The following is an 18,452-nucleotide window of genomic DNA, read 5'->3' as shown; positions in this document are numbered from 1 at the left end:
GGCAGGGAGGATTTGCCTGCCCATCTATCATCTCTCAGTTCTGTTTCTTCATTACTTCACTACTGTCAACTCTAAGCTGACATTCCTATAGCTTGGCAATCAACTCTATGAGAGATACTACTTCCCAAGGGTTCCAGCCACAGACCAATGAGTTAGACTGACTCCGATTTGCCCAGCTAATCCAGTCACTGATGAGGGGCAGTGGCCACGCCTGGGTGATATATGCACCCTTGCTGCTGGCTGTAGAGTCAGTCCTATTTGAACCACACAGATTGAAAATAAATGAGAACATTTTCCTAAAGGAAAATGGGGTTGTTGCCAAGAGAAGAGGGAACATCTCTGAGCAGGCAAAAACAGCTAATATTTTCATGAGTTCACAGTAAATGCATGAATATCGGATAGATGGATGGATGGATGGGTGGGTGGGTGGGTGGATGGATGGGTGGGTGGATGGATGAATGTGTGAATGAATGCAAAAATGTAATGCCCAGGGCAAGGGTCCGTACGATGAGAAATTTACAAGAAAAATACTTTCTTACATATCTGAACTGTGAGAGCACTCAAGGTTAGCAATTCCTTTGGTTCTCTTCCACAAAAAGAGACCAGGAGATTTGAGGGAAGTGGTTGGGAGAAGACTACTGAAAAATAGGTACTTGAAACAAAGAATGAGAACATGGGGAAGAATTTCTCTAATGGAGAACATTACAGTTTTAATAGGAAATCTGCCTCAAACAGGGTGGGTTTCTGGTTGCTTTTGTTGGCATATCTCTCCTTCTTGGTGTAGTAAGAAGACTGCAATTGTCATGGGCAATTACAGCCCAGTGCACAAAGTGGTATGTCCCATCTGGAGAGACCGGTCACCTCAACGGGCACAAGCCATCAGAGTCCTCAGGAAATATGAGCTTGTTCCACAGGGATGCTTAGTCTCTTTAACTTCCAAACTCAGGCTGTTCCTGTAGGTGGATCCGTAGTTTTCAGCCACATTTGTGTGCCTGTGAAGCTGCCATTTGGAAAGCTGATTCTCCGAATGAGATTTGGCTGAGCAAATAGAGCCCCAGTTGGGAGAGTGCATCTACCCTGCAGAGAAGGTTATGCAAAAGGACAGGACGATAGATTCCAGCAGCAGATTCAGGAAGAGGAAAAGAGCCACGCACGCCCTCGCATACATAAGCACCAGGACTGCGTTTGTGCACAGCACGAGATCAGGGAGACCTCAGCATGTTTCAGTCCCAAATCCTTGTGTTATTTCATTTTTCACTGTGTGCTCCATTTCAGGGAAAACGTACCGTGCATCTTTCTAATTTGCCTGCCCTTCAATTTTGCCCTTAAGATTTATTAACCCATTTTTTGGAATGTATTAACTCATATAGCTGCTCTTGTGTGACATCCTGTCTTCTAGGGCTAAATAGACATTCGTATCTTTTGTGTTTAAATCGGGGACTTGGGGGGAGTTTTATGCCTCCAAGAAATTGAAGTTTCTTTTTCAATCTACAAGTTTCTAAGTGTCATGGGCATCTGGGCTGCCAGGCTAGAGAGCTTAAGTCCAAGGTGCCTTTTGAGGTGTGATGTTGCCTGCTTTTAGCTCTGATAGGGGACTGAGCTGGACTGCCATCTGGGACCTAACATCCTGACCTTTTTCCTCCAGTGTCAGGCCGTGGATGCCAATCTCAAGTGAATTCGAGTTGAATGTAAGAAGATGTTTTGATTAGAGAATGTAATCGCCAACCTAGAGTTATGCCAAAACTGAAATCTGAAGGAAGAGAGAACAAAGTGGGGTCCCTTTTACAAACTGGGCTAAATGAGGCACGAAAGCTGGTTTTACTCACTGCACCTCGGTCAGGCAGAGGAACGGAGGTCCTGCAGGAGTCCCAGAGTCACTGTCACAGAATTAAGCCCTATAGACCCTGCTCGGGCCCCAGCCTGGCCAGGCTCTCTGCCTCCGCTGGGGAGGGTTCTTTTTCAAGCTGTTGAATAAGAAAACCTAAGCTGAGACGGACACAGCATAAACTTTATTCAGTGGCCAAAGAATGGAGAAGCAGGAACTAAGTTCACAGATCAATAAATCTCACCTGGCCAGAGGGATTTAATTTTAAAGAGTAAAGGCAAAGGGAGGAGGAGTGAGGCCAGTGATAGAGAGGCATATGCATTAGTCTACCGGGGGGAGGGGCAGGGCTTTTCCAGGATGTGAGATGCCACCCCCTTTTTATTCTTTTTTGGTCCTTAATGTCCTGTCATGGTCACCGATAGGTGTGCCATTTATTATGCTCCCGTAGTAACATGAGCTTATAATGAGACTCAGGCTCTGTTGGAGGTCGGATTCATCACCACCTTGGTCCCAGCTGGTTCCACATGGGTGTTTGTTTGTAGCTTCCTTTCTTATCTCTGGACGCTTTAACTTAAAGATTTACATTAACTCTGCTACAGATGGGGGTTGACGGGTTTTGAGCAGCTCTGGCAACATCACCTCCTTAAGAACCAGAGGAAATGAAGACTCTTAATTTCATCTGAGAGGAACCTGAGCCCAGCGAGGCTGAGGCATTTGGCCAGTGGGGGTGAGAAGCCCAGAGGAGCTCAGGCCTCCCCATACAGCACGCTTCCCTGCCTGAACAAAACACAATTATGGAAAAGCAACAGCTTCCCTGAAGTATTCATGCTTTTCGTAAATGCATTAAGTTTCCCCCCTGGCCATCCATTAGAATCAATGGGAAAAGCTAAAAAGAAACAGAACAGAAAACTGAACATCTGGGCCCACCCAGACCAATTAAATCGGGCTCTCAGGGGGTGACAGGGCCCTGGACATCAGTGTTTTGTTTTGTTTTGTTTTATTTAAGGGTGATTTATTTTACTTAAGGGTGGCAGTGGGAATAGTCATAGATTTCTAATACAAACCAAATACAAACATCAAACAACCATAAGGATAATGAAAATCTACAGTGTTTTTTTTTTTTTTTAATTTCCCTGGGCGGCGATTTTAATGCGTGGACAACTTGAGAACCAAAGTACTTATCTGGGCTGGGATGGACCTACCTGAGTGTTGTCAGCCAAACTGAGCCAAGAGAACATGCTGCTGACGGAGCGGGGAGGGTGTCTAGTGATGTGTCACACAGGTGGAGAGAAAGGATGCTGCCCGATGCTGTGGAATGACTCCGACAAGCTTGCCCCTGGGGGAATGAGAGGAGAGGACACAGGGACAAGTTATCTGAAAAGTGTCTTCTGCCCTGAGAGACAGTTTTGTCCTCCTGACCTCTGGCAGCCTGGATTCCTTGCACAGATAATTCCAAGCCTGCCCTTTCCCAGCACTGGTGGAGGCCTTCTGCAAGATTTTCTGCCTTGTCTTATTTTATTACCAATCTATCGCCACTCGTTCCTGTTTTGAACAGATGTAATTAATGGCAACAAGGGCTTTCCAGTCTACAAAATCAATACAGAAATGGCTGAAATAGCGTCTTGATGACAGAAGGAAGGCACAGCTCCTTATACATAATTCACCATGCAAACAGGCTGCTACAACCATAACTGCTCCTTTACACATGCAAATCTGGGAGGTGATTTGATTTATGATCTTAATTGGGCCTCTTTAGGAAAGGTCACATCTGAATTTGGTTTCAGGAAAGTCTACCCCCATTCACCTTCATACCTAAGGTCGAACTCATATTTTTAAGTGAATGCTGGACTGTATTTCTGTTCTCCTCCCCAAGCGCACGCCCCCCACTACAATTTCGTTTGAATTCATCTCTCATAGTCCAGGCATGAATACTGACAACTCACCTGACTGTTTAAAATAAATTTTTTAAAAGGAGACAATTTCTCACACGCTGCAACAGAGAACCCACTTTCCCAGACTTGATGATTTCAATGCATAACTTAGTCTTAGACAGGATGGAGCCGGTAGCACCGAGAGGTGAGAAGTCAGGTGGCACGGCAGACTGATTAGGGGCTAAGGCCTTGCTAAGACCTTTGGATTGGAGGGCTGGAGGCGGGAAGTGACGTGTGATTTGAATTAATTCTTCATCTTTTTGTTTTATCATTGCTTTTTAAAATTAGGATTCAAATTCTACTCAAGAAGCTCTTTAAAAAGGGAGGAAATTGCCAGGTCCAAAAGAACCAGGGGTCACCCTTCAGGAGGCTGGTCAGTTACAGAGGGCAGTCAGGAGGTACCGTCTCACTGACCACTATTCTCCTCTACAGATGGAGCCGTCCACCTTCCACCAAGCATCTTGTCGCAGACGGAGAAGTTCTGAGTAAAGTCAACATTTCACTCATATCATTCTTTTATCCATAAATGACTAAATGATATCATTTTTTTCTTTATTATGTAACTCGATAGACTTTAGGAATTGTGCACCCAGGTGAATCTAAGCTGCCCTTGGCCACCCTGGCTTCAGCCTATGCCTTGCAATGCTTTGTCATTGAAAGGTCCTGGCTGACCTTGGTCAGGTCACCCCCTTTGTTGGACTCACTTTCCTCTCTGGTACCTGAGCCCCACAGGATGAGCGCTGGGACGTTTCCACTTTGTCCTCTTCTATTTCTGGGTCTCTACCTTTAATCTACATTTCCGTTTAAGTGACTGATCTGTGAATGATCCAGAAGGAGGTTCTAAAGAGTGGTTCTAACCATCTCCTTGCTTTATTATCCAGAAGTGGCATCACATCAGTTGCTTCCCGAGGTAGAATGCTTAATGCAACCACCAAGGATTTGCCTTCTCGCCTATTTCCTCAGCTGAGGTCTGCACCCTGCCTTCCTTGGGTGCCTCCCATCATAATTATCTTCCACTCCCCACATTCAACTGCAGCAATAGTTCATTCGCTTAATAAACATCCATGGACATGTCTACATACCTGGCATGGCAAGGCCCCTATTTCTGACCTTCAGAGAAGGAAAGATAGTGACCAAAGGCTAGATATCAAGACAGAAAATTCAGAAGAAAAGGAGGTCACACTGTATATTTTCCCCAGGGAAGCAAACAGGAGAAGCTGGGAAAGGAGAAGGAGAAACTCACAGAAATAGCCTCAGAACAGCTTTACCTGAGAAGGTTCCAGAAGCGGTATCTGGCTTTGCTCTGACTCAGCTTTGGTTTCTTACCTCTGGTAAAACTGGGAGGCTTGTGAAACCGGATTTCAAAGCATCACTCACTCTTCACTTCCAGAAACCAGCTCCTGGTCTCCACATATAGACACATCTTTGGCAAGGATCTGCCTTTCAGGGGATGGGAAAGAGATGAGATATTACAGCCTGTTCTGAAGGGAAGAAAGAGTGACAGCTCGTGAAATAACGATCAACCATAATACATAATATTGGACCCTAAACGTGTAACCCCGCATCTGGAGCACAAAATGATGCATTCCCACACAGACTGCATCTTTACAAATATTTAAGCTGGAAAGGGAGGAAGAAAAAAAATCCTCGTTTTTATATCTGCAGGAAATATCTGAGTTTTGGCCTGGGTGATGCTGGGGCCTTCCAGGGTGAGAAATGATGCCTTGAACAATTATAGTTCCAGCTGCTGCCCTTTGAGCAAGCAGACTGTTTCCCGTCCATCCTGAAGTTATGGTCACTGATGTGTTGCTGTCTACTCTGTTCATGTCTACACGAACTTCCCCAGCCTAAGAAAAGGGGGCTTGCGGCTGGACACTGCTCACTAGTTCTTTGGAGCACATTCTTTATACTGTGTTCATGCGATCTAATAAAGTGGGGACCACGCCATTGGCATCGACTCACTGGGGAGCTTGTTAAAATGCAGCCTTAGCCCTCACCCAGAACCTCTAAATTTGAGTCTGTGTCTGAAGTTATCTGTTTGTTTGTACACTTACTTGTTTGTCTGTTTTGTTCACCGCTCTATCTTCAGCTCCCAGAAAAGCTTTAGGAACAAAGTAGATGCTTAATAAGTATGTGTTGAATAAATGAATGAAAGAGCTTATTGCAGGCCCTTGGCAATGGTGGTTGGTTCAGGAAACATGACCAACATGACCCAAGCCATTCCGTTCAAGACTGGATTCAAGTTCTAGGACTTGGGAATGAGAAGTTCTTTTACTGCTGGGACCAACACAAGAACTGTGGTTTCGCCCAAGACTAAAAGCTAACAAAGAGGAAGGTGTAGCCAAGAGATTGAAGGAGGGAGACCAGGGCCCGATGCCACTGAGCCTCTGGATCCAGCTGTCATCTTGTCCGCGATGAGAGACAATAAGTTGCTCTCTGCTGAGGTCATGCTGGCGTGGGCTCTATCACTCATGGCTGAAAGAGACCTGCCTGACACAAGCCCTGAGGTCCAGGCTTCACTGGGGTTTCACCAGCAGGATCACATGCTCAGTCTAGATTGCAGCTTTTAAGAGCAGAGGTTGTGTCTTTTATTCTTGCTATATCTCTCCTGCTCCTCCTTTCTGCTCTTGGGACTTGAATGCCGGGTGGGACTATCTTTGCATCACTAAAATTGTTATGATTATCATGAGATTTTTTTTTTTTTTTTTTTGCGGTACGCGGGCCTCTCACTGTTGTGGCCTCTCCTGCTGCGGAGCACAGGCTCCGGACGCGCAGGCTCAGCGGCCATGGCTCACGGGCCCAGCCGCTCCGCGGCACGTGGGATCTTCCCGGACCGGGGCACGAACCCGCGTCCCCTGCATCGGCAGGCGGACTCTCAACCACTGCGCCACCAGGGAAGCCCATCGTGAGATATTTTTGAAAATGACTTAAGAACTTACAAATCCTTCTGTGGCTATTATCTCAACAACCCATAAGTCTGGAAGATTGTGGAAGTACAATCCTCCTCCAGTTCATAGATGGGGAAACTGACCCTGGAGGAGACGGAGGCACCAGCCCTGGCATCAAATGGCTAATAACAAGGCAGGGGCCAACCAGGACTCTAACCCAGGGTCTCCGATCACAAAGCCTTCTTTTTCCTCATCGTCTTTATGCTTCCTTCTCATGAAAAAAACAATACACCTAAAGTTCAGTGAGTTTTCCCTAGTGGATCCAAGAACCCCAGCCATAAAGGACACTTCAGGTTCCCCGGCCTGTCAGAATGTTGCCAAACCCCACTACTGGACTTTGTTCACTGAGCACATCTCCAGCAGGATGAAGTGCAGACGCGGGGTACTCACTGGGGCTTCAAGATACCTTATGATGGGACATCAATTGAGTTCACGTCTACAGAGTCTTCCCGGTCGATTTCCTGGTACACGCCGCGTGGGTCAAGACTACAAGATCACGATGATTGTGTTACTGACCAGGGTTCTTGGCATCCTTCATCAATAGAAATTGATCAGAGGCCAGACAAGAAATTTAGGCAAGGCTTTATTGCGGCCCCTGCTGCAGCAGTGGGGAACAAGAAGAAACAACATGTTCCCTGGCTTGCTTGTTCCCCGAATGGGGGCAAGCTGGCTCCTTATATGGGGTGAGGGTAGGGGTGTGTCCAGGGCTCGGGCTGGAGTAGTTTGCTCACCCCTTTGGTGGTGACGTGTGCAGGGGACATGGGCAGTATCCTGCTTTTGCTCCCGACACCCTGATTTTGCTCCCGGCTCTTCAGAAGTGGCAGTTGGGCTTTTTGGTCTTTTTGTATCTGTTTGTCCATAATTTGCCCCAACTGTACAGACCCGAAGTTATTTTTAGTCCCTTATATACGTCCTTCATATTTTGTTACTCGAGGAGACTTTTGGGCAGGTGCAAGCATTGCAGCAAAGGGTCTCAGGTCCCAGGTCCCAGCCTGTCCCAATTGCGCTCTCAGTGTGTTTCACTGAGAATGGCATATTTTGGGACTTGTGCCCAGACAACATCCCAAGGCATAAGAGATGATTCTGCCTTAAGACACCACTCCCCTTCACAAACACCTATGCTCACTGCTCAGAAGCTGTGCCGACTTAAGCCTAGACACACACACACTTAGCATTTATTTATTAGGCTTTTAAAAACTGTGTCCTTTAGGACATGACTGTGGATACAAACCAGGAATAAGCTACCAATAAGAAAGCAAATATAATTGTGATACTAATTAAAACTGTAGCAGGATATAAAGATCTGCCTAAAACATCACCTTGTTGAGAAGAATCAATTTAAAGACACAAGTCAGGATATAAATGTTAGCAAAAAGAGGTTGTCCTTAAGGAGGTTAAGAATTCCAGAGAGTCCTTCATGGGTTTGAAACTTGTCATGGAATCAGAGCAATACTCACAGAATATCCCTTGAAATGATTAGTAGTAGTAAGAAAAATGATGATGATAAATATGTTATCTGAAATAAACAATGAAAAATGCTTTTTAGTTAGCAAAGAACTCACTCTCCATGTATCCTCTCATTTGATGGAAACCTGGAACTCCTCACAGGTATTTCAGAGGCAGCCCTGTGTATTATCAGCTGATGTTCCAAATTGTAGGCTCTCGGGATAAGGAATCATTGAGCCCAGCTAGATTGTCCTACAGATGTTAACAGTAGCCTGTGTTTGTGGAGCCAGGTCCAGTGCTGCACACGTTATATTAGTTATCTCATTAAAACCTCACGATCTTCATCCTCAGTTAACTTGTGAGGAAACTGAGGCTTAGCAAGATGAAGCCACTTGCTCGTGGTTACTCAACTATCAAGTGAGAGAGCCAGGCTCTGGGGCTGGAAGGTGCTGCTGTGACATCCCAAGGTCCCCGTCCTGCATAAGCCCACATTTTTTCGAGCGGACAGCCGAGGTAAAGACAGATTTCCTGCCTTGCAAGCAGAGGGTCCAAAAGAAGACAAGGGGAGACAGAGGACCTGTATTAACCAGCTGTTTGACCTTTTGAAAATCTGACTCCTACAGCCTCATTTTCACCTTCTGTAAAACAAGTTGCTTAGACTAAATGCTCTCTGAAGAATCACCCAGCATTAACATTCAATGATACCATGAAATATGTCACGTCTGCTGACAGGCAAGTGTGACAGGAAGGGAAATTTTGCTATTAACAGAAAGAAAGAAGAGCAACAACCATAGTCCCTTCTGCATTCTAGAGGAGCAGCAGAATTCCTCCCAGGGAAGATTAGAAATGCACCTTATTGAGCCTTTGGTTTTTAGTATATTTCTTATAAAAGAGTCTTATAAGTCCTCTGGTGCCCATCATTTACTGATCACAGTGCTTCAGAATCCTTCTCAACACAGTGCCCCAGGCAACCAACAAATGATCAAAGTGGACATGCAAGATAAAATGCATTTTATATCCCTCCCATACAGGAGTTATCTGGGTTAAAAAAAAAAAGTATGTATCTTATAGACGTATAAAGGTTATATTGTGGTCAAATGGTAGATAGGCGGCAGTCTCTTGAACAAGTGCAAGTCTGCTCAGCACATTTTCAGGGGCAAGATTAAAATGCATCTGGGAGAGCCCAAGCTGTGATTGTCCAGCAGACCTGACAGTCACATTCATAAACTCTCAGTATTAGAGCTTAATTAACACCACCGAGCATAGGATTCAGTCCGTTCACTTTCAGCCACGAGAGGGAAAGAGCAGCTTCTCAGGGAGAGTCCACACCCAGACCGTCAGATTCTCTCTGGGAGAATGAGAACTGCTCTCAGAATGCCGACTCCCACTGGGCTCAGGGACAAAACACACAGATTCTCACATCAATCTATTTCACGTCTTTTTCCTTTGGGAGTGAAGACAAGCCCGTGGGATCAGGGCAGCAGGCTGGAAATAATGGTCGGAGGGAGAGATGGATGATGGGAGAGTCCGGGCTGGCGCCTTGCTGCTATGGCATCCCAGCTCTGCCTGCTTCGGTGACCACCCAATCTCTACTCAGAGGTGCCTCCAGGAAGGAGTGTGTGTCCTCCCAGCTTCTATTTCTGACTGCCTTTGGCCTACCCATTCTTGCTGCCTTTCCTCTGTGAAAAGTTGAATGATACAGCCACAGCCAAGGAAAAACACAGCCTGCAAATCCAGCTTTCTTCTCAAAAACCAGGCAGTCCCATGAGACCCTTTGATGTGCTGTGTGTGTCTTTGATGAGAAAAGAAAAGGTATCTCTAGAGATCCTGGTTGGTGGTCAGTCAACACCCGTGCACTGAGTAGCCACTGAGGGCTGGGCACAAGGGGACATGAGAGAAAGCAAGAGGGTGAGGTCTTACTTCATGGAGCCAACAGTCTAGATGGGAAGCTAGTAAAATGCATAATTAAAATCATAGCTGGAGTAACTGTCATGGATCAAGTGCTATGAGGATGACAGTGGGCTACGGGAGCCTGGTTAATTACCTAATCTGGGCACTAAGCAGTGAAGAGCACCTGCTCCCGCGAACGTACACATACGCACAGAGCCTTGTCACCATAGCTACATCCTCAGCTTCACTCCTCCTCTGCGTCATTCTCAGGCATCTCCCTGAGAAAGCACCCCAATCCAGGATAAGTCATGCTTTCTAACTTCCTGAAACAGCAGCAGCAGTGGCTCTGGTCAAACGGGGGATCAAGGCAGTGAAGACTACAACCGCTCCACTCTCTGCCCTTTGCCCCCTAGCAGCTTCCTGCAGCTACTAATATTCGGTTTCCCTTACCCTTTCCTTGTGCTATCCAGGATTTTTTCAATAAATTCCCTGATTGATTTCAGATTCTGTTTCAAATCTCTGGTAGGTTTCAGCTTTGCCGATTGGACACTGACTGACTCGGGGCACAAAGATGTCCAAGAGACGGCCCTGCCTTCAAGGTCGGCTGGGGTCAAGCCCTTGCCCTTCAAGAGCAAGAACCCTCAATCCTACTCCTGGGCATATACCCAGAGAAAACCATGATTCAAAAAGACACATGCACCCCAGTGTTCATTGCAGCACTATTTACAATAGCCAGGACGTGGAAGCAACCTAAATGTCCACCAACAGAGGAGTGGATAGGAAGATGTGGTACAACCTCCTAGAAAAATGGAAATAAAACCAAAAATAAACAAATGGGACCTAATGAAACTTAAAAGCTTTTACACAGCAAAGGAAACCATAAACAAGATGAAAAGACAGCCCTCAGAACGGGAGAAAATATTTGCAAATGAAACAACAGACAAAGGATTAATTTCCAAAATTTATAAGCAGCTCATGCAGCTTAATAACAAAAAAACAAACAACCCTTTCCAAAAATGGGCAGAAGACCTTAAGAGACATTTCTCCAAAGAAGATATACAGATGGCCAACAAACACATGAAAGAATGCTCAACATCACTAATCATTAGAGAAATGCAAATCAAAACCACAATGATGTATCACCTCACACCGGTCAGAATAGCCATCATCAAAAATTCTACAGTTAATGCTGGAGAGGGTGTGGAGAAAAGGGAACGCTCTTGCACTGTTGGTGGGAATGTAAATTGATACAGTCACTATGGAGAACAGTATGGAGGTTCCTTAAAAAACTAAAAACAGAACTATCATACGACCCAGCAATCCCACTACTGGACATATACCCTGAGAAAACCATAATTCAGAAAGCGTCATGTACCACAATGTTCATTGCAGCTCTATTTACAACAGCCAGGACATGGAAGCAACCTAAGTGTCCATCGACAGATGAATGGATAAAGAAGATGTGGCACATATATGCAATGGCATATTACTCAGCCATAAAAAGAAACGAAATTGAGTTTTTTGTAGTGAGGTGGATGGACCTAGAGTCTGTCATATAGAGTGAAGTAAGTCAGAAAGAGAAAAACAAATATCATCTATTAAAGCATATAGGTGCCACCAGTGGGAAGCAAGTTTACACTTTCATGTATTACTTTCCTGTGGCAGCTGTAACAAATAACCACAGCTTGGTTTAAAACACAGACATTTATTCTCACAGCTCTGGAGACCAGAAGTCCTGAATCAAGCTGTCATCAGGACCACCCTCTCTCCAGAGGTCCAGGGGAGAATCCATTCTGTGCCTCTTCCAACTTCTGGTGGTTGTCAGTGTTCCTTGGCCAGAGATTGCGTCACTCCAGTCTCTGCCACCATCGGCACATGGCCTTCTTCTCCATGAGTGTGAAATCTCCCTCTGCCTTTCTCTTGCAAGGACACTTGTGACAGCGTTTAGGGCCTGGATAATCCATGATCATCGCCTCATCTCCAGATCCTTAACTTACATCTACATACACACTTTTTCCAAATAGAGTAATATTTACAGTTTCCAGGAATCAGGACCTGATACCTCTGGCTTCCCGGGGGAGGCTGATGCCCTGAGCTCAGAGGAGTTCACAACTTCCCCTGGGTAAGAGCAAAAATCAGCAAAAGCCACAGCCCCACTGATAGAAAGAGATGTTGTCCCCTGGGCACCTGAGAGAGCCACTCCCAGACCCGAAGGATGAATGGGGCATGTTCGTTGAGTGGAGACACCCTCTCACTGCACAAGACTGACTCTCAGATGCCTTCCAAGAGCTTAGCTGGTATTGAAAGAGGACTTGGCTGGGCTCACGCTTCTGGGGAAATGGGTGGAGAGAGGAACGGCAGCGTTGGCCGCAGCAGAGGTTTATACTGGCCCAGGAATTCATTTGGGGAAAACGCTCTCACTGCTAGACCACTTAAAAGGAGGACTCAGAGGTTCTGTTTTCCCTAATCTGTGGAGTTTTTCATGCCAACAAAAGCAGCTTAATTTTTTTGCCATGGCAAACTTTTTCTCCCATGTCCAGCTTCACTCTTGAGAAGAGAAGCATCTATCTTCGTATCCAGCACAATACTCAGCATGACAACAGGGAAGACTTGAATGATCAGGCTCAATGGACAATATCCAGTTTTCCTTTGTCACAGGGATGGGCAACTGGCAAGAAAATTCTAGCACTCAGTTTTTCAGCTCTGGTCCTCAGTCTGGCACCTCTGGTCTTACTTGAATTTGCTTTTTTCTCTGTAGTCATCCTCTCGCTCTACAGCATTCGTCTCTCTTTCTCCTCGCTCCCACCCACCCCCTGCTTGTTTAACCAGGGACATGTGTACATGGAAAGGCATAACTCTTAGACCTTCACTTCCAAGATGCATCTTTGGAAGGTGCCCAGCTGAGATGCTGTCAGTGCCCTGGCCGTATCCCCTCAGCATTCACCCCGCCATAACTCCTGCCACCAGCGAGCAACTGTGATGCTCACCCAAAGGCCCCCTCTGACTGCAAAAGCCCCCTGTGCCTGCTGTGCCCACTGCAGCCCACCAGGGGGTCAAGGGTCACACACCATGTGGGAAAAGGCCCTTGACGAGCCGCTGACCGGCGATGGACAAACGCCCGGCTCCCTCTCTCCTCGGGTGGGATAATTCCAAAGCCCACGTTCCACACTGGCCCCCAGTGTTTCTGGTGGGATTAAGCTCTGTTTGTCCCCGGTGGAGGATGGACCACCGTGGTGGACTTGCTAGAGGATGTACATTTATTTGGCTTGCCTTCCCGCCTGTCTGTCTTCCCCAACCCCTCACTGCTTCCCACAATCACCTCTGCCAAAGCTATTTGCACTCAAATACTTGTCTCAGAGTCTGCCTTGGGGAGCAGCCCAAGCTAGGACGTCCTCTTGTTATCATTTTGGGTCCGCCTGTGTTTCCCGCACATCCTTTCCACTCCGCTGTGGCAGGTTCACGCCCTGAAATCTGGTCCCTTTGGTCATAGTGTGAGAAAACGGATGTGGCATCTCCACACTTCCTTACTGCTCTTGGTCAGACAAAACTGTCCCCTCCTGTTTGCTTATTATCTCGTATTACACCCTGGTTTAGCTTCTCCCACAACAAACACACGTTCTTCCTTTCAGAAGTTATTCCAAGGCCAGTTAATGGTAAACCTCAAGCTTTTCTTGCTATTTTCCTTTCTTCTCAGTTTTTACCCATTTTTTCGTGTGTGTGTGTGTGTGTGTGTGTGTGTGTGTGTGTGTTTCCTCAGAAGAGACCTGATAACGGCCTCTAGAACAATTCAAGTTGGTCGTTTGACCCCCTTCCTCTACTCTCAAGCCAAATAAGGCTCTTCTCGGGAACGTTCCCATCACCTCTCCCCGCTGCAACTCTGTCAGATCAGAAGCTGGTCTTCCCGACTCAACCCCTTCCAGAGCTGTTAATAGTTATCTTTCTGGTCTCTGAATTCCTTCAGTTTAATTGGCATCCTCTGACACAGACAGCCTTGAACTATGTCCAGGCCAGCTCAGCCTCCTTGACCTGCTCCATCCATGACCAGACCCCGGCGTCAGCTTTGCCCCACAGGGATCTTTTGCCTCCGTAATTTTTGCTCCACTACTGGGTGTCTCTCGCTGTGTGTGGCCGTTGACTCCTGGCTAATAGTCATGCCTGCTCATGTGATTAAAACCCCAAACCGAATATGAATAGCTATTTCAGTTGCTGGTCGTTTGATCAAACTTCCTCAGTGTTACCCCAACAGAACCCAAGTCTCTGGAAAAACCCTTTACTGGGGTTTTTAAAAGCGAGGTCATGGGTCAACACAGCCCTGCCGTTGCAGCTCTCTGCTCCCCCATGAGTTCGTACATGATCACGAGGTTGGTGGTGAAGGGAGGCTACGAAAGCCAGTGCAAAGCGCCTGGGCTTTGACAGCACATGACCCTGAGCTAAATCTCGGTTCCACCCCTTCCTCACGTGTGACCCTGGACAAGTTAAGCAGCCACTCTGAACCTCTCTTTCCCCAGTGGCAAAATTGCGGTGATAAAATCTACCTTGCAGTGTTGAGTAAAGATGAAAAAAGATAATGCACATCTTATTGATTGGTCACTTATGGGAAGGAGAGTGTTGGAACCTTTCATTATAATGGTGGATTTGTTGATTTCTCCTTGAAACCCTGATAATGTGAAGCTAACCCAGGGCAGGCCCAGAGTCCACATTCAAAAAACACACACGTTTAATAGGAAGAAGGCTAAAGCCAGCAGACTCCCTCGTTTTATCTTTAACAAGACATCATTCTAGACAAGGGGTCAGCAAAACAACCTGTGAGCCAAATAGCCCACTACCTCTTTTTGTATGGCTCGTTTTTTATATTTTAAGATGTCATTTTAAAAAATAAAAGGGAGAATATTTTATGATCCATGCAAATTGTATGCAATTCAAATTTCAGTGTCTACAGATAAAGTTTTATTAGAACTCAGCCACACCCATTCATTCACGTGTAGTACGTGATTGCTTTCATGCTACAAAGATGTAGTCACTGTAGCGGAGACCGCATGGGCCACATATCCTAAAATATTTTCTATCTGCCCCTTCACAGAAAAAGGTTTCTAACACCTAATCTCTGATCCTGAATTATTTAAGCTATGTTAACTCTAAAGAATGCCTCCAAGTTGCCTCAGGTAATGGGAGTTTATTATAAAGCAGCAACCTTCCACAGAAAAGCTGGGGTGACAGTAAAGTGAGGTGCTGGCACATGGCATCTGTGACCCTTGACCTGATGTGCCCCTGCACATGGACCACAATGCTGTGGTTGCCCTCACAATCAACTTAAGAGGCACCAAGTAAGAGCAGGAGTCTCCAAGCCTAAATTAAACTGGAAACTCTGTCTTCGATACTCCAGGTCTTTCAAAAGCCTGGCCCGTTTTCACTTCTTTACCTTCTGCTCTCTGTTGGGTACTGTCCATCTGGTGCTGCGTACATACTTCTGTCTCCTTGAATCTCCTCAACAGCCCTAGGGGGTCAGTGTCATCATCTCATTTTATGGGTGAATAATCTGAGGCTGAGGGAGGTGAAACACTATGCCTGAGGTCACCCAGCTAAGAAGTGTGGAGCTAAGGATTTAAATTGGGTTTTTCTGACTTCAAGAACATTTGGTTCTACCCATTCACATATGGAATTCACATATGAATTTCATTCTAAGAAATGGAAAGTAAAAGCTTAATATTTTAAGATAAAGTCTGAGCTCTTGTCTGTTTTCCACTTTACCAGGGGTACAGAGTGGGATGCACTGCCCCTGCTGTGCGATCTTCAGTACAGTTGGGTAATCACACTTGAAAGGGCAAATTGCCTGAATGGACCTTTATTTCACATCTACCAGTGTGCACTATATCTCCCGAAATGTCCAGGGACTAACTTCTCACACACCTGGGATTTAGGAACTTAAGCTGAAAGCGAGTGGCTCGGTGATCCTCTAAATTAGGCTGTGATGTGACTTTTCCCCCAACAGTGAAAAGCATCACTAAGACTTGATTACCATGTAGGGATTTCTGATTGGATGAGAGGACATATCAAAGGGCCAATCACACGTCGGGGAAGCAGAGGTGACCCGGATGTCCACTTGAAGCAGACCCCTGGCTGCTCCCCTGAGATCTTGGGAAGCCCGCCTGTTGCAGGAGATGGTAGACCCAGAGGAGAGGACAGAGGGATCACCCCAACATTCCCACAAAGAACCTGAAATGAGACACTTTTATGAAGAAAATTATTGATTTTTGGAAAGCAACTTAAAGCGAGATTTGAGGTCCTTAGGACATCCTAAAAATAATTCTGTTTAAAAATACTGAAAGTCATCTTTTAGTACAGATGCTCCAAAAACATATTTTAAAATTAAATGTAAAAAATGAAAAGCATATTTTAATGTTATAAAACTTTATTTTTAATAAAATTGTGATCTGGTTTTGAGATCTCATTTCAAAACATACTAACTCCAAAATCAGTCATTAAAATAAGAGTAAAGAAATGAAACAGTTACTGTGGAATTTACATAATAAATATTACTTTGGGGGGAAGAGCTTAATCTATTCTTTTTAAAGAAGTAGCATAAAATATGTCAAACACAAATACCAAAAAAGACACAAAAAGATGGAAAAAAGAAATAATTGACTAAAATTAATGGTTATAGAATGCTGATCTATGCTTAATGACCAGTGTAGAATTCAATCCCAGATCAGTCCGAGGACAAACAGTTTCCTCCATGGACGCTTGTTTGGAGCTGCCAGGGAAACTAGACCAGGCTGACAGAGGGACTCAGTAGAGGGAGGGATGGGCAGCGGGTCCAGAGTATGGAAAACCAAGAATGAAAACAAGAGTCTGCAAGTGGCAGACGCCTCCAAAAGACAAGCACGGCTCACACTCCTGTAAATGGTACATAGACGTGGGGGGGGGGTCTCTCTCATTTCTCTGTTCCACACTCACATTCATTCCATTCCCCTCAACTCCATCCCCAGTTACAGGCCTTTCCAAACACCATCAAGACTCAAGTCACTAAAACCCATCTTTGTGACCCTTGTTTTTACAATCCTCCCTCTTCAATGAATAATGGTGACTGCTGCCAACATCCACTTCCTATTATCTGCTACACGTTGGTATCGTGCTTCCCTGGAATAGCTCCCAGGACTTGGGACCGAGGCGTGCCGTGCACTGGGCACACTCTGGCCCTTCTAGGGGCAACATGATGTGTAATTTCCACTGGGAAAGCAAGTCAGCTGGGGAGGAAGAGCAGGTAAGGATTCAGGTGATTCTCCTGAGGGGACCTGGCAACTCTAGACACGGAGTGAGGCTGGGTGGCCAGGAAGTGGTGAATTTTTCTAAGGTGGGGAGACAACGGCACATCTCTCCCACATGGTGGAACCACATTAAGGACCCTCACCTGTGAGGAGTGAGGGACACCCAGGCTAACTTAATGCGCTGCCCCTGAGGGCAACCCTCCACTGCCGGGAATGGGCTGGGCAGCCATTCTCCATAACTCAATCCCAGCCACCATCCACCCTTGAGCACTTGTTATGTTCCAGCACCAGCCTGAGCAGAACGTATGCAAAGGTAAGTAAGAGTACACGCCGCACAAGGTGGGTGCCCACAAATGTTTGTTGAATGGCTGAATGAGTGAAGACATCTCTGCCCTCAAGGTTTTTCACACTCCCATAGAGGAGACACAAGCATAGAAAATGTAGTGCTGAAACAACCAAAGTATGAACTGGGCACCTTACCCAGACATGGGAGCAATCATGACTTCTATTTTCGTGGCTCAAGGAGCACTGAGTCTGGATTTGGAAAGATAAGCACGAGCTCTCCAGTTGTAACCCAAGCAGAGAAAATAGCACACGCAAAAGGATGGATCTGTAAAACAGCACGGGGCGCTCAGGGATCTGGAGTTGTTCAACGCGGCTGGAGAATGGAGTATAATTCCTGTGTTATCCTGGCAGGAGATACCAGCAGGAGAAACTGAGTTCAGGCAGAACCTTCCACCAAGGTTTGAGGCACACACGCAAACTCCCCTGTCATTTCAGACCAGAAGAACCTGGCCGCAGGTCATGACTAAGCTGCCTCTCCCCTCCGGGGGCTGGAGAGTAGGAGCGGGGCACCTGTCCTCTGGTTCCCCTTTGTCACCAGAAGGTGTCTGTGCAGTGGTGGTTGGCACTCGGCGGGGCCATGCTGGGTCTTCACGCTGGCTCCACACTTCTCTCGTAGTCAGTCTTGCCTCAAGACAAGGCCAAATGGAAATAAACTGTTGTGGTTGGCCCCTTTCCCAGAGAAATTAAATGTAGCCCCCTGAAGCAGTAGGCTTCAAAATGGTGTGGTGATCCGGGCTAAAAATGGCCATCCGGAAGGAGGTGGATGCGGAAAGGGATCCAGGGATGAGAAACGGGCCAACTA

General features: G+C 46.2%; 1 long non-coding RNA gene across 1 annotated transcript in view; it reads right to left on the bottom strand.

Annotated features, from left to right (window-relative positions):
- Positions 1–5,822: 5,822 nt before the first annotated feature.
- LOC309835608 overlaps positions 5,823–18,452 on the bottom strand; it is a 224,387-nt gene continuing 211,757 nt past the window's right edge. The window contains exons 3-4 of the long non-coding RNA XR_014298033.1: positions 7,111–7,190; positions 5,823–5,857 (exon numbers count right to left, since the gene is read on the bottom strand). This is a non-coding gene — a long non-coding RNA (uncharacterized lncRNA). The remainder of the gene's footprint in view (positions 5,858–7,110; positions 7,191–18,452) is intronic.

The sequence above is a fragment of the Grampus griseus genome (assembly GCF_964374135.1).
Source record: "Grampus griseus genome assembly, chromosome: 17".
NCBI lineage: Eukaryota > Metazoa > Chordata > Mammalia > Artiodactyla > Delphinidae > Grampus > Grampus griseus.
The sequence above is the reverse complement of the archived record's forward strand: the minus strand, read 5'-3'. Positions and strand labels throughout refer to the sequence as shown.